Source organism: Motacilla alba, chromosome 5, assembly GCF_015832195.1.
Source record: "Motacilla alba alba isolate MOTALB_02 chromosome 5, Motacilla_alba_V1.0_pri, whole genome shotgun sequence".
Taxonomy (NCBI): Eukaryota; Metazoa; Chordata; class Aves; order Passeriformes; family Motacillidae; genus Motacilla; species Motacilla alba.
Window position 1 is genome coordinate 14,719,796 of NC_052020.1, and position 14,666 is coordinate 14,734,461.

Genomic DNA, 14,666 nt, shown 5'->3' on the forward strand with positions numbered 1-14,666 from the left:
GTAAATCAGAACACACTTCCTCAATTTGCAAGCAAACAGTCTGGAATCTTTTTTAGGAGTTGGGGTTTTTAGGGAGGCAGTGTCATTTCAAAATTCCACATGATCTGTGCACTTTGGTCATGGACTGAATGAGGTCCTGGGGGCCAAACTGGTTTATGAATGTTAAAGTACTCCAACATCTGACCTCACAGCTAGAACATGTACTGCTACTGCTCAGGTGCCACAGTGGTGAGGCAGGAATGAGGAAAGAAAGCAGGAACAGGGATAGATTCTGGCCTTTATTTTAAAAAATTAGATTCTGTAGCCTAGTCTGACTGCAGTGCACTCTGGCAGGCATGGAGAGCAGTGTGAAGGCATTTCTGACAAGGCCAGGAATAACGATTGGAGCGTGCCCGTGTGCAGACTGGCTCAGCACAGTGCAAGGTACATCAAATAGAGATTTAACCTGGTTTGTCTCTTTATATTGGAAGAAACTGAATAATAGTTCCCCATCCTCAAGCAGTACTTTCCACTACATGGTTAAACGGGAGTGCTGCTACCTGGAGATAAACATCTGCAAATTAGCACACCAAAGTAATTTATGTGCATGAATCCTGAAAGGCTGACTTTAATTTTGAGAAAACGGGAAATTCCAGAACATGTGGAGCAAATGTGCCAGCATCTAGGGAGCCAAATGAGATGGGTGGCTAATGAAGCTGCCTAGCAAGATGTTCATCCTAGGGAAAGCGATGGGAAAGCTGACCTGGGATTTGTTGGAGTTAATGCCGGTTGACACAGCCTAACAGAAAACTGATCTTGTCAAAACCCGGCTGTGCTCTTCCCATTGCAGATCCCACCAATAATGGCAGAGATGAGCAGTTCTTAGACTTCACTGTTTTCACTTACCAACTTTGTCTACAGGAAGTGAACTGGTACCTGTACAGCTCATTTCTCTGACAGAATGAAGAACTGCTGAGGTGGTAGGCACAATGTCGCAGCCAGATAAATCCAGGCTTGATGGAGTGTGGGTGTGCAAAAACCCACAAGTTACTGTTTGAATTAATGAATTTTTTAATATTGGTGTGTTTTGAAGACTGGGCCATGAGACAAATAAATGAATGCCCTATGTAAAGCTAGTTGTAAATTTTTTTAAATGGTGAGGTGATAACAAAAAGTCTATGTGCATCCATGCCTGATTGTCTCAGCACCCTAATAAAAAACCCTGAAGTTTAGTCTGTGGAAACATGCTTTGGTGATGCAACCTTCATGTTTGGTGACTTCTCATTTGAGGGAGGAAAAAACTCCAGTTCTGGGACTGAAAGTTGAAGCAGCTGGAAGCACTCCAAGAGGAATTCATCTGGCGTGTCACCTGCTCGAGATACAGGTGATTAACAGTCTCTCAGTGCCTGGGTTGTCTAGGAAGAGAGCCTTGGACAGCCTCGGAGGTACTGCCCTGCTGATACAGGAACAAATGGCAAATGTTCTGCTGCCAGCTGAAACTCAGGGACAGCCTGTGGTTTCTCAGGAATCAAGCACAGCACCAGGATACCTTCCTGGAAATTTGGTGTTTGGGATAACAGCTTTCGGTTCAATTCCAGTATGTTCAGTTATTTGGGGTTTGCTATTTGGTTAGGATCTGTGGTACCTGGAAAAATCGTGTTTCCACTCTCCTCATTAAACGAGCTTTTCCTGTTTTAGAATAAAGGAGACTGGTAATGGATTCACGCTCAGTTAAATGCTGCCTTGCTGGCAGTTCCTCAAGCAAATGAGGTCTGGCTGGGAAGCCAGCTCAGCACAGCACAGGCCGGAGGAGCCCCACGCTGCACAGGGACACGTAGGAAGAGGTCAGACTAGTTCAGCACGAGGAAATCGCTCGCTCCCTGCGAGCTCAGCGATGCAGAGGTGAGTTCAAGATGTGAGACGTGGCCCCGCTGCCTGACGTTGCATTGAGGTAGCACCACCTTATGAACTTGTGCTTGTAATGTGCACCTTCGTCTGAAGCATCTTCGCTCCAGCCCTGTTGGAACAACTCTAGCTCAGGAAACATCCTTCCCAGTTGAGCTGACAGGAAAGATGCAGAGGGACTATTCAGAGGACATATGCTCACAGGACAAGGAGGCTTCAAACTGAACAACAGCGGGTTTAGATTAGATATTAGGAAGAAATTCTTTATTATGAGGGTGGTGTGGCACTGGCACAGGTTGCCCAGAGAAATTGTGGATGTCCCATCCCTGGCAGTGTTCAAAACCAGGTTGGATGGGGCTCTTAATAACCTGGTCTGGTGAAAGGTGCCCCTGCTCACAGCAGGGGAATTGGAATGAGACGTTCTTTAAGGTCCCTTCCCACCCAAGCAATTCTGAGTCTATGACAAATGGCAATGTATAAAAAAAAAATAAAAATTCTGCATTAATGCTTCTTTATTCTCTTGCCTTTTCCGAAGGATAAATACCTATATTATTCCCCAACTAAAATCCACAGGGAATTGATTTTATCTCAATACCTGTTCAGGACTCCTCCCCTGAAGCTGATGTCCTCACAGTTTTTACCTTTGCTGTCCACGTTTTTCACTACAAATTGGTGTGCAAACAACTCTGTTGCAGTAGCTGTGACCTGTGCATGGAAAAACTTACATCCTCCCTTTCCCAAATGGTTTATCACACTAATAGCAGGAAGAAATATTTTTTTTTCCATTTGCTCATATTGATGCCCTAAATACCACCAGCCTCTCACGGGCCAGGGCCACGGATCCTAAACAATAGATGCCCTCAGTCACTCTGGTTTGACAAGCATCCAAGAAAAAGAAAAGGGAAAAAAAATTTTTAGAATCCAAGCCTGTGCGCTGTTAATGAGGCATCATGTGAATGAAGACTGAGCAGTTTGTCAAGTGCCAGCTTTTGTTTCCAGACTGGCTTTCCTCTCTGCTGGTTCACCTCTCCATTACACAAGCGAAAACGCTCGCTCCACCCAGCAGCGCTCGCCTCTTGCACAAGCTGCCTTACCCTCCGGATTTTACCGTGGGAATTTGGACACCGTGTGGGGATGCCAGAGCAGGTTAATACAACCCAGTGAGCCTGTGCTGCAGCTGCCAGCTCTGCTCCCCATAGAGGCCTCCTGGCCTCTATGAGCCTCCCTGGTAACAGTGCCCCACTGCACAAAAGATCCCTCCCAGCAAAGTTTCCTTTCCCCAAAAAGCATCACCAGTGATGCTGTGGCCTCTTGCTGGCTCGCCCCCACCTCCCTGCTTGCCCCCAGCATCTGCAAGGTGGACACAACCCCTACTAGACCCAACCCAGCTTGAGAAAAAGGGCTGAAGAGAAGGGAAACACTAGGGAAAGGAATTTACTCATCATTCATCACAACCTAAAGGGTGGAACAAAAAAATAATAATTTGCCCCTGTTTGGGGCAGAAACCTAACAGCATAGGATGGTCTGATCTATCACTAATGCAAGTTTTTGCCCTGTGCAAATATTCCTTGTGAGCTGTTAAATTGATTATTTTTTACAAAGCAAATTCACTCTGGTTTTTGAGTCCACCTTTTAGGGATAAATGAGAATTTGCTTAGTTAATTAATATCTATGGATAAACTCTGTTAAGGTCACACTTAGAAGGAGGTTGGGAATTTCTTCTTCCTTTTTTTTTTTTTTTTTAATATTGTTCTTTTACTTAACCCAATTATCCAGTCTTCCTTCTTCCTTTTCATGCTCCTGACTTAAGGCACATTCCAAACTCTGATTTGCCTCAACAGAAAGAGCATGAGAGAATGAAGGCTGGGTGAAAAATGAGTATTGGAGCTCCTACTGAAGCCAACTCCTGGAGTCGGCGATGGGATATAACTTGTTAGGGGAGTTACAGCACTTGCTGTAGAGGTCATGCAGAGCTCCTGCACACGAGTAAATAGTTCAAGGCGTTTTGATGCAGAGAAAAAACAATTAAGATATAACTGCTGCTGACATTCCCCTGAGCCGTTTCATCTCTTACCGCTTCAAAAAATCAGGGAAAAACAAATTATGTACTTTCAATCTGAGATTTATATAGGCTGAATTGTTGCTTAGCGTATGAAAAGATCAAAAAGGAGATCTTTGAAGACAGATTGCCTACAAAGAACACCGGACTATTATTACACCAAAAAAAAAAAAAAAAAAAAAAAAGAGGTTAATAAGCACAGTTCAGGTCAAAACGTAGGCAAGTGCGTGGTGTGTGCAATAAAGTGTTTGCAAGGGCTGCTTGCTCAGGCGTTTCAAAGCCGGGCAGCAGGAGGGAAAATCGCGGAGCCGGCATCTGGAGCAGCAGCAGCAGCAGCAGCAGCGCAGCATTCCACGTGTGCTCCGCTCTGCAGCCAGAGTGCAGACTCAGACTCGCTGGGGCTGCTGCGGCTGGAAACTCCTGCGGTCACAGAGATGGCCTGGCTGGTTTTGGGATCTCCTGGCCAAGGAGAAGAGAGGATGGATCCTTCTTTCCCTCCACCCCCAGCTTCATCTTGTGCCTTCTGGGGAGCAGGTGTTTCAGTCCCTCTCACCCAACGAGGCCAAAGAGGCTGCAAATCAACACCCTGGGACTGAACCTCTGGGAACTGATTCTGTTACTGGCTGGGGACAGCAAACCAGCAGCGCTCTGAACGTTCACCCCACCTCACAGTGTGAGGTCAGCATCATTCCCAAATCCAAGCAGGGATGGGGATCGCCCCTGTTGGTGCTCCTGGCCCTGGAAAAGAGCCATCCCTGACCTTGCAGCATCCCTAGGAGATGGAGACCAAAATGCAGAGCTGCAGTAGGCATCCAGCTCCAGCAAGCCCCTGGCACAGCCTGGCAGAAGGAATGCGGCCCCCCAGTGTTGTTCTCTGCTCCTCATCCTCTTGAGCATCCTTCCTCCACACCTGGCCTCATCTGCGGGCGCAGGGCAGGAGGAGGCAGAGGATGGAGAGGGGGCAGCCCGGCCTCCCTTCCCCACCGTGGTGTGCGGCAGCCTCTCCCAGCGCCCAGCCCGAGCAGTGTGCGGGGTTTGCCGGGTGCGAGGAGCCCGCCAGCCCCATCTCAGCGCGGGTCGGGTTTCAAAGGCAGCCCTGAAGAAGATGTTGGGGGAAGGCAGAGCAAACAGACACCGTAATTGCGGTGCGCGCTTTCTCATCTCCGCGGCGAGTTGCAAAATGTGCCGCCTCCTCCCTTGTCAGCCGGGCTCTAATTGGCTTTAATGAAGAGGCAATTACATGATTTCAATTTTTAATTAAAGGGGGTGTTGGTGCAGGGGAGGGGGGGCCGACCCCCTTCGAGCTCGTCAGTGGCACAAAGGGAGGGATCCGGGTATGGTGCGGTAGGGTTTTCGGGGGGCTCCTCCCTCATCCCCCTGGGCTGGGAGGGTTTCATGGGGGCTCTGGGCTGACTGGCAGGAGCAGATGGAAGCCAGATGCCTCCTAGCCACACCGCTGGCAATTGTAGATCTTGCCCCAGCACCCCCAGGCGAGCTGCAATCAGCTTGCTTTCCTTTTTTTTTTTTTTTTTTTTTTTTTTTTTTTCTTTTTTTCTTTTTTTTTTTTTTTTTTGTGCCAGAGCCAGCAGATCAAAGGGGCAGCAAATAGCTTCAAAAAACCCCAAACCAAAACCAACCCCCAAAAAAAACCCAAACAACAAAACCCCAGAAAGCCCTCCCAAGGCAAACCAAGCCCTCCCCACACACCAAAACACCTCCTGGATAAAGTACTGGGTGCATGTTGGCAGGAGGAGCTGCTGGGGTGGGATGAGTGTCTGAAAGCTAAAGCAGAGCCACAGCTGCTCAGCCACATAATTATTATTTTATTTTATTTTATTTTATTTTATTTTATTTTATTTTATTTTATTTTATTTTATTTTATTTTATTTTATGCCAAGCAGCAAGCAGCTGCCCTGTGATAGAAACACCTTCCCCATGACCCCACACAGTGAGCACCAAGGTGGGACTGACCCACCCAGCTCACGGGTTCATTTTTCCTGTAGACACCACCTTGTCTGTCTGTGCTAAAGCATGACTGGAGAGGGAAAAATGGAGGCACGTGGGAGAAATGTCCCTTGGGAAGCATCAATAATTGCAGGGCCCGAGCTGCTGGCTGAGTCTCTCTGCTTTATTGCTCTCTCTGGCAGCCAGGCAGCCGGAGCTTTGGCCTTGACTCGGTTCCATGTGCTGGGATGTCCTCCCTCATCGTGTTTCAATAAAACGCAATCGCTTTACGACTTCCTCTCGGCGGAGATAAAAAATCATTAGGAAGAAAAGCCGGCGGCTCTGCGGCTGCCCTGCGCCCTCGGCGTTCCCTCCGCCCCAGCCGCCGCCGCTGGGCTCGCCCTTGGCTTGCAGGGACCCCCGGGCTGCTGGCCAGGCATGGCTGCGATGGCCAAGGCCACCAGCGCCCACAGAGCAGCGGCCACGGGCAGGAAGGTGGCCAGGCCTGCACTACGGCCCGTGCCACCTCACGGAGCAGCCCCAGGGAGGGCAAGGGCAGGAGAAAAGGGAAGAAAAGGGAAAGAAGGCAAGGTCTAAGGTCCTTGTGAGCAACGATAGTTCACCTGCTCGTCAGATACAGCTGGAGCTGGCTGGCGGCTGCTGCGTGGGCACGCTGAATCACCCCTGCTGCCAGCCAGCCGCCCCAGCCCCGCGCCAGATGGGAGAACAAGGTCGCCTTTAACCGGGGAGAAGTGAAACCTGCCTTTTTAAACACGCAGATGGGAGCTGGGACAGTCAGCACTGAGCCAGCAGCCTCCTCCCTTTGAAGGTCGGGGCTGAGATTCCACTGCAGGCTCCGTGCCAGCCCCCTGCAAGCACAAACCTCCTCCTGCCTTCCCACTTCCTTTGCCCTGGGGTCCCAGATGCTCGACAAAAGCTCATCGCCTTCGCTATCCGCAGCAATCATCGATCACAGCATGGTTTGTGGAGGGGACTGCTTTACAGTGACCCACAACCTGTTATCTCCCAGAGAAATGCATCTGCTCCCACAGAGACAGCTGCTTCTCCATCCCAGTACCCAGCTTTCTCACGAGATGAAGGCCTTTTCCCCCTTTCTTCCCTCATTACTGCTGGATGAGAAATCACTTGATCCAAGATGACATGCAGCAACTGCTTGCAGGAATGAAAACCGCCTTCCTGCAGTTCAGGCTGGGGAACAGGGTGCCCTTCCCTTGGGGCAGTCTCATCCTCATCCTCGTCCTCATCCTCGTCCTCATCCTCATCCTCATCCTCGTCCTCATCCTCATCCTCATCCTCCTCCATCTGTGAGCAGCCATCATTGTTAGTGAAGCAGCGAGTGGGGCACCAAAGGACGATAAGCAGTGGCTGTGGCTAGAGGGGATTTCTGGCTGCAGGTGTGGTTGTGCTTCTCCTGCCCCTGGTCAACACTCAAAGAGTTTTCCCATGGAGGAGACAACCGGCCCTTGACAGGCAAGTGAAACAGGAGCAGCCATGAGTCACCAAAGATAAAGGTCAAGCTCGTTATCAGCCATGGGAGAGGCTGCGACTGGGCGTGCTGCAAAGAAATGTGCTCAGAGGCCAGCCAGAGCCAAAAATCCCAGTGCCATGGACAGCTCTGCCCAGGGGACCAGCCCAGGGGGTGCTGGTTTTCTTCCTCCACTGCCCATTTCCCAGCAGCATCCGGTGGTGATGATGGGTTTCAGGGGTGCCGTGGGCCAGGTGGCGCCGAATGGGTGCCTAAATGAGCTGTGGGTGCCGGAGCACCCACACGGCTCCCACAGGCTGCTTGGCTGTTGACACGTGTTGCTGGAGTGCCCACACATAAGCCCTGTCCTCCATGGCAGGAAGAAAAGAGGCGTTCTCACTGAAACCAAACATTTTTCCTCCTGCTCTCACACGGCTTCTCACTTCAAGGGCTCATGAGGAAAGTTAAGGCTGGAGATGTGCCATGTGCACGCTCCCGTGTGCCTACGGGAGTCCAAAAAGGCTTTTAGAAAAGCCTTGGCAATGAAAGGGGGCTGGCAGCGTCTGTGTCGGAAACTCCAGCCTCGTTTTCCAGTATTTTGGCCGAATGTGTGATTTGCTATTTATGTCCTCGGGTTACTGCTCTTGCAAACAGGCACAGCCATGGACATGCATGTCCCCTCTGGAGTGCCCTGCCCGTGGCCTCCCCGGCCGCTCGCAGCCCAGGAGGGCTTTTGCTGCAGCCACAGATAACACAGTTCTGACCAGGGGTTTCCAATTATGGGAAATGTGTCCGGTTCCATGCCTGACTCCTGCTCCAGTAAGGCTGGAAGAATGACTTAGTCATCCTGGCTGCCTGCCAAGCCATTTAACTCGTTTTGCTCCGTTTGGAGGTTATTTCCGGGCTCCAAAGGCCAGCAGGACTCCGCACTACAAATGTCCGATAGCCGATAAAGGGATTGAGGAAACAGGGAATTTAAGGCAGTTTATCCCTGCTGTAGCAACCCTGGTTACAACACCTACAGAGAAGCTCAGATAAACCCATCCTGGTTGGTAAATGCCAGTGAGTGCCACCTGTCCTTGGCTGAAGAAAAGACCCCTCTTCTAAAGAACACCAGCAATTTGGGACTAATAGCTCAGATTTTGTGATATTTGTCCCAGCCAGCTCTCAGTGATTACCCCACAGGAAAGGGGTTTATGTGTGTCACAGTATTATCAGTGGAAGAAGGGTCCTGAGTTTTCAGATCAATGCAAATAACTTCCTCCCCAGCCCTGCAGCTGCACCAGGGGCTGGGAAGGAGCCCCACTGAGCTGACAGAGGACATGCGATGGGGAGAGTATGGGAGCCAGGTTCCAGAGGAAACCCCTGGGAAGGGGGAACAAAACTGCCCCAAATAAAGCAGCAGGATGCTCTTGGCTGAGCATAACATCTCTGTCCTGCTCCCCCCTGCTTCTCAGTGCCATGGCTGCATCCCCCGTTCATCATTCCGCTTTAACCTGGGCTGCCCTGCCTCCAGGGAAATCTATTTTTGGCTCGTCCTGGGGGAGCAGAGCCTGGCCAAGGTTATGTGCCAAGCACCCTCATTTCCTCCTCTTAACTGCCTCCCTGCTTTATCACAAACTTTCTCCCTTCATCTTTTTTTCCACTCGTAAAGGCTGCAGTCACTGTGCTCCCACACTGCCCAGGGCCACCGGGCCACCAGGCTCAAACCCATCTCCTAAAACACTGGCTTTTTGCTCCCTCCACAAAACACACAGAGGTCTCCTCAAACCCATTTCTCCCTGCCAGCAAATTGTAGTTTCTCTAACAGAGCAGGAAAAAAATAAATCCTCAGCTTTTTATGGCTCAGGATTTCCCTTTCACACCTCCTGGCTCAGCCAAGCAGCACAGGGACCACCAGGAGGAGAATAAGAGCATCACTGATCCTTGCCCAGCCCCAGCCCCAGCTCGCAGCCTGGTGGGACATGCCCTGAGCTACTCATTGCAAATATTTGCCCAGGTGGGGCCAGGTGTTTGAGTATGAGGTGGGCTGAGTAAGCAGCAGGAAAGAAGAAAGTTTGACTCCTACATTTTAGCCCCATTGGCAAATATTAACTCGAGGAGCAAGCGGACTCCTGCTATCCCCTGCCGCACGAGCCACGAGGCAAAGGACAGGTACAAACTGGGAGGCACATGGAGCTTATAAACACTGACATCCACAGCTCAGGACTACTGGACTCACCCCAAACCCTTTCATTTATTTGGTAGTAGGAGTGGGGAGACAAATCAGTGATAGGTTAGAACTGGGAAAACCAATCAGAACTGGAAAAATACACATTGCTGATTTCCATTTTCCATTTTATCCAATGTTTTTAGGATTTTTTTCCCCTATGGCTTTCAGATGTCACTGAATGATGTAAAGTTGATGCCTAGAGAGTATTTTTTGCATTTTAATCCACCATATGAGACCGCTGTTTCCCTCCAGCCTTCCTGAGCACTGCAAGCCAGTCAGCAGAGCATCCTCAGCTCCCACTGCCTGCTCCAGCAGAAACCTGGCCATGGGCACGGGTTTAGTAGGGGAGCAGCAGGGTAAGGGTAACAGGTAAAGATCACAGCAGTGAAAACACTGGCAAGGAGGTAAAAGCCTCAGGAGAGGATAGACAGAAAAAAATCCTAAACCCTCATCTCACTGCTTCCCTTCACACCTGCCACAGTGCAGCGTCCCAGCTTCAAAAAGAAAAATTGTGCAGCCAGAGCACAATGTGAAACACAATATCAGCTCTACCACCTGGCCTGCCACACACACCCCAGCTGTCCAGAAGGGAAAGGATGCTCTTTCCCCTCCAGCTACTTCCCACAGCCTGGCCCTGGCCACTTTTGGGAATGATGCACTGGAGGAGTTTCTTTTTGATGTCTTCCCAGCCCTCCTGGAGACAGGAAACATCCCAAAGCTGGACAGTACCATGACCTTATATTCCCCCCAGTTCCCTAAAGTTTGCTGATGTTGTGGCTAGGCAGCCTTGTGATCCTTTTCAGTGTTTACTCTAAAAGTTTATATACCGTTTAAAAAAAAAATAGGCAAAATTCAGAATGCGGGGGCAGGAGGATGCACCAAGCAGGGAGTTCAATGCTGTGCTGTCAGGACAGCCAGGTGGGGACACGGGCCATGCTGACCTGTGTGACACAGGACATCCTGGCACTTGTCAGGGCTGCAGCTGCCACAATCTCCACACGCAGATAAAGACAGGACAAGGATGGATAAAAGCCACTTCCTGGATCTTGGCAGATTTCGAAAGGACAGGTAATGTGGAGCAGTGACCTTCAGTATGCAATGTCAGCGTCTTTCTGCAAAGCCTGGCCCTTCACAGTCTCCAGCAAAAGCACAGCAGAGTAATAAAAGGCTGCCTGGCAGCAGGCAGGGAATGCCAGGCTGAATGGCATGAGCTGAAAGCACCAGGGACTGCCTGTGCAAAGAGCTCAACAGTGTCAGCCCAGGCTGAGGTCTCAGACATTTATTGTTGCTGCTGAAAATAAAGATATCCCAAATATTTGTCCCAAGAGATTTAGTATGAGAAGCTGAATCCTTCAGCAGAGGAATGTCCCATCATTTTAAAACGGTGAGCTGTAGCCTAAACCATCTCCTGAGCTCACAGGACATGGGAAAATGTTGACAGCATTCAGAGGGGTCGGTAAATAACCTCACAGTTCAGGGCAGGGCTTGGCAAGCCATTGGATGGGCTTTCCATTCCCTTGGCAGAAGGGGAAGTACCGAGTCCCCACGGGTCCCACGGGTCCCTGTGATGGGGTTCTGTCCTCCCCACTGACGTCTCAGGGTATTCATGGATCCCCCCATGATGCTCAGCAAGCTGCTTTGTGAGGAGAATCGTGAGAACAGGCTGTATTGAGGTCCACCAGCATCTAAACAGCAGTCCTGGACCAAACCCAAACTGAGGGGCCAACACCTTCCTCACCTGCATGAAGATGCATCCAGGCTCCTCCAAGCCAGGCCAAGCTACATGGGGATCTTTTTACCTGTTGTATTTCTGCCAAATGGGCTTGAAATTGGGCCAAGAGGCTCAGAGACATGGGCATTAGGAGGGGCACCAACAGCTCAAAAGGCCAGATAACACAAGACTTCTTTTTCTACTTTTATTCTAATAACCAAACACCCAAACGGCATCCAAGAGTGGGAAACACACTACACACAGAGTCCTGCCCAGGATGCTGTGGAAAGAAACAAAGCAAAACAGAGCAAAACAGCCCTCTCCCCCCCCAGTTTTTATTCCCAGTATGGAATTAAGTGCCTGGAGTCGTCCTAAGCAGGTTTGATTTGGCACATTCCCACCCTTATTTGGCTGTCTGCTGCAGAGCACAGCCAGGGACCGGCTGACGGGAAATGACATCTTTTCTTCCCAGCTCCTCACAACTGCTCCATGACTGTCTGCAGCAGTTTACAACATGTAATGGTAACACACTGACTCAGTGGGATGAGACATTTCAAGCTTCTCAGGAAAAAAGAGTCTTAGTCAGATAAATATTAGTAAATTGAGCAAGCTGGGCTACGTGCTATTGCTGATTAATCCATGGCTTGCGTATGGTACAAAAAAAGGATCTCCCAGATTGAGCAAAGATGCTTCCTCTGATGCCCTTGTTTAAATCAACCCAAAAGCTCCAGCCTCGCTGCCTATCATTTACTGGAATCACTGAACAAACAGCCGGGGTGGCCTTCATCCCCCTGGCTGAGACCTTTCCCAGTAAACTGCCCCTAAGAGAAGAGCTTCTTCACCTGAGCTTGGCCATCTCGGAGCAATGTATCCAAGCTCTCTCTGTGTCCATGGAAAGGTCTGAACATTCCCAAGGGAGACTGAGCCCCTCCCAGGGCATCTCCAATATGGGCAGCTGGCCCTGGTGTGCTCCATGCTGCTCCAGGAGGTGCTGCCTGCAGAGGGACTGGCACCCACCAGCTCACCAGTGGAGTTTGGAGGGACCCAATGGCACCAATTTGTCCCAGGACATTTCTGAAGGAAGAGAATATTAAGGAACTATAGCCAAAAACTTCCCAGAGATACTCTGGAACAGTCTAAAAAAAAAAAAAAACCCAAAACAACAACAAAACAAAAAACCCCAAAGAAACAAAAAAAAAGAAACAAAAAAACCCCCAACAAAACAACAAAAAAACCCAACCCAAAACAAAAAAAAAAAAACAAAAAAAAAACAATCAAATATTTTAAGGAGTATAAAGATGTGGAAAAAAAGGAATAAAATGGGAAAAACATGGAAAAACCTCTGCTCATCACAGATTTTCCCCAGTAACAACCCACCCTTTTAGTTTACAGCTATTTAGGGTTTTTTGAGTACAAGTTTCCAAGGAGACCCAGTGGTCACTACACTGAGCTCCAGCTAAAAGTGCCTGTGGATACAGCTACGCCCTAATATAAACATGGAGGGCAGCAATTTACAACGCAAGACCATATGTTTCTCTGTTACTAATCGACTTCAGCTGCCAGGATTACAATGTCAGTCCTGTAAACCAGCTTTTCCCCCTACAGATGTCATGTTGAAATCATTATAATAAAAGCAATTTTACAGCCTTCAGTCTCCTCTTCCCTCTGCTGCTGAGAAGCCTGCATTAATGCCAGCAAAATTAGGGGTTCTTCTCCAGGGACAGAGCCCTGGGAGAGGAGATGCTCAGCTCCAGGATTACAGAGGGACAGTGGGAACAAACCCAAGACAGCTGCAGGAATGCCAGTACCCTGCAATGGCCAATAGCTGCTGCAGCAGCAGCTCCTGCATCTTTTGGGAAGGAGATGCAATGTTGGGGCCAGCTGAAAACCTTGGTGGGATAAATACGTGGCTACATCTCACCAAAAAAGGCAGCGGGTCCCACTGATGTGCCTGTGGAGTTAAACTGAGAAAACCCCCAATTTTTTGGTGTTTTTCCTCGGTGTGATCCCTATCCATCCTCAGCCCTGACCTTAGAGCACGGGCTGCTCCCGGCGGTGCCTGCCTGGCTGCCGTGCTTTGTTACCATGACTCACGTAGCTAAGGCAACCCGATGTTGCCGGCAGCAGGGCTCTGACGCCTCTTACTCGGAAACAGTGATCAAACCCCTCCTCTGGAGCGGGCACTCACTTCAGAGCCATGTGTCACGGCACAGCCATCGATGCAGCCTGCAAGAGCTGGCACCACCAGCCCGTCCATCGAGGCTGAGGGTGCCCATCCCATCCCACACCCATAAAATAATCCCTATTCACAACACATGGACGAGCACCCACCCCTCAGCGGCTGAATGCTGGTCCCTTCTCCTGGGAACGGGATGAAGCCACAATTCCATGCCAAATTTAGGCTTTGAAAATGCCCCTAGTAAATTGGAAATTGCTTTGGGGCAAAGCAGAGGGTGGTGCCAGCACCTCTGGCAAGTGTGGGAAGAGGGAGATGGCTGTGTGAGACAAGGCTCTTCCTATCACCTTCCTCTGGTTCACGCTCCCCACTGTGTTATTTCCCTCCTCTTCCTAAGAACAGAGACAAATTCCTAAATTTTGAGATTCCCGGAGATGTCCACCATTTGGGGGACAAGGAAGGGCCAGTGGCTGATGACTTTATATCAAAGGCAGCTTTATATTAAAGGTGGTTGTGTTTGGGAGCTCGCACACTGTGGAGGCACAGCCACGGTGATGTGCTGGGCGGCAAGAAAAAAAAATCCCTTCTCTTTCTCTCACTGGTAACACAACTAAACAACTAAACCCAAACTAAAGGGAGTGACAGGTTCCTCCCAGCTGCCAGCCCCAGCTTGGACAGCGACAGCAGCACCTGAGCTGCAACCACCCAAGGCTCCATTAGCTGCAGCTTGGTCATGGCCCTTAATTATCAAAGCCATCCACTACCCACACGCACTCGCGGCACCCTGTGGCACTTGTCCCAGGCTTTGGTGCCAGGGTACCATGCAGGGCTGTGTCACACCTCTTACCCTTCTCCCCAGGTGCTGAGATGAAACCAGGGCCCTGTTGTCAGCTCCTCGCCTAAGTTATTAACCTTGCTATTTAAAAAATAGGGCAATATAAATATTTTTTCTTTCCTCAGGCAAAACTAATGCTGTATTCTTGTATCAGCAGTGACCAGCCACCATGGCATGCACTAGGAGTCGGGCTGTGCTACTTACTTGTAAGGAATTGCCACGTTTCCTGGACCAGATGGCTCTGAGCTCCTTGCAGCTCTCCATTCTTTCCTGAGAAATGTTCCTGTAGGAAATTGTTGGTGGTTTGGCTCTGCTGCCCATTGTGGATCCAGCTGCAGTCACCTTTGCTTTCTGTCTCA